The following is a 2,441-nucleotide window of genomic DNA, read 5'->3' on the forward strand; positions in this document are numbered from 1 at the left end:
TTGGAAACAGAGAAATTTTTCATAGTAAAAGATGCCTTCAAAAATCAGAATGTCTGACTGTAATTTGGAAGAGATGCCCTGTTATAAAAGCTTCAGGTATACTAGGGAGTACGAGCACCAGCACCAAGCCACTGGAGTTCTGTGAATCAGTAGGGAAAAGCCAGGATATACCCTGAATGATCCTGCATAGGTGTTTAGCCTGCTCACTTACTAATGACGTTAATAGATTTTGAGGTAGCTTGCTCTAGCCTAGGGTCTGAACCAAGACCTGATTCTTCATTTCTGGGAAATTAACCTGCCAAAGGCTTTTTTTCCCAGCTTCTCAAGAAATTCAGTGTTCAGGTTATTCTAGAGCCCAGCTCTTCCCCAGGGCAGCACAGACTTTGCTAGAGCTAAAGAGCAGCTCAGATCTTCATTAATTTTGTTTTAGTTCCAAGATTACCCATTTCTCATACTTTCTCAGGGGGTCCTTTCCTTCTGCTGTGGCCTTACCTCGTAGTCCTGGATGGCCATTAGTTCTTAGTTACTCGGGCTCTGTTGCTGGCAGTGGGTGTGCTGACTGCCATTTGAGGAAGAGGAGGTGCAGCTCTTTGTGACACCAGCTGAGTGTCAGCAGCTCTGTCCTTGCTGAGAGTCAGGAGCAAGCATCCGAGCTCCTCTTAGCAAACAGTATCCGCAAATCTGCTGGAGAAGGTTGCTTAATATTTACTTGATACTTGTCCCCTCTGTCAATCAAAGTCATGAGTCAGGCTCCTAAAAATTAAGATGCTACTTTGATTTGGTTTCTTAATCATCAAAAACCCAACAATGTATTTTACGTTTTTTTTTCTTCTTGTTTTTCTGACCTGGCCACACAAATTTAACCTGTCCAAGTACTATTCCCAGGATCAGGAGCACTAGAAATTATAGGGGGGGGGGGGTAATATTTTTTTTTTAATGTGAACTGGAATTTTCATACAAGCACATAACTCTAGGTGATGAACTTAAAGTGCCAGCTATAACAAAAAGCATAATACATTTCACAAACCTATTCACAAGGGTTTGTAGTGACAGGAAGAGGGCTAATGGCTTTAAGCTAGAGAGAGGTAGATTTAGGTTAGATGTTAGGAAAAAGTTCTTCAATATGATGGTGATAGATCACTGGAATAGGTTGCCCAGGGAGGTAGTGGAGGCCCCATCCTTGGAGACATTCAAGGTCAGGCTTGATGAAGCTCTGACTAGCTTGATCTAGTTGGAGATGTCCCTGCTTATAGCAGGAGGGTTGGACTGCATGACCTTTGGAGGTTCCTTCCAGCCCAGACATTCTATGATTATATGATTGGGGAGAGTTGGCATTAATGGAAAATTCCCAATTAAGTTTATTGGGAAATTATTCAAACTGCTACTTTTTTTAAAACCAGGGAACATGAATTGTAAACATTTTCAAATTGTCCCTGTCAAAATAGATAGCCAGTAAAGACTTCAGTGTAGTGTTGTCTGACTTTGCTCTACTTTTCTGATAGTCTGAAAAGCCTCCTAATGCCATAGATACAGTGACATCAGTGCAGTAGCTGGCCTTGCTCCAGCTGAGAGTTGTTCTCCTCTGCTTAGGAATGGGGTAAAATGTTTTGTTTGCTGTGCTGTGCTGTGCAGCAGAGAGCACAGAGAGAACCTGCCTGTCACTGCAATTAGCATTGAGACATCTCTGCTGTATCTTGATCCCAGCCAGGCTATTCTTTTGAGCTGATGCGTGCTCACTTTCCAGCAAGGTGGATGCCAAGACTAGGTTTCCATATGCCATGGATAACACTGGCAGTTTAAATATTGCTGCTGCCCTGCACTGCCAGAGGGTTGGCTTCCTTTTGTCGTTGCACTGCATGGACAGCAGCTGCTTAAATGTGTTTTGACCAGTTGATCTCCTTTGCAGTAGTCTGTGCCAGGCCATGGGAGTGCAGACTCATTTGGCCCAGGTTTGTATGTTGGCCTGTCAAAAATTTAAGGTAAATTGTAGGCCTTATTTTGTACAGTGTTTAGGAACCTAAAAATACAAGTATACTCAGAGGTAGGCACACACACGATTTGCCCCTTGGTGCCTGAAGTCCAAGAAATCAGCAGTAATTCTCTTTTCATCTCAGAATGGAAGGGGCATTTCTCAGGAGCATCAGGTGTGTTGGTCAGACTAGTTCTCAGGGCACTATAAATAGGGTTGCTGATCATTGTCTAAAGCACATCTGTCAATAATAGGAGGGCAGAATGTGGGAGTTGCATGCACTGAATGTAGTGGCCTTCGGGCAGGAATGAGTGACATTAGAGGAGAAATAGTTGGTTTGTGTAAGGCCTTGGGATTGTTTTGGGACAAGGCATATGTCCCGTGGTTATTTTGCAAGGTTGTAAATGCTGGAGAACTAGTTTCTTTAAATATCACTGTCTTTTTTTTTAGTAGAACATAGACATGCAGAGCG

This window comes from Merops nubicus, unplaced genomic scaffold, assembly GCF_000691845.1.
Source record: "Merops nubicus isolate BGI_N331 unplaced genomic scaffold, ASM69184v1 scaffold7284, whole genome shotgun sequence".
NCBI classification, from domain to species: domain Eukaryota; kingdom Metazoa; phylum Chordata; class Aves; order Coraciiformes; family Meropidae; genus Merops; species Merops nubicus.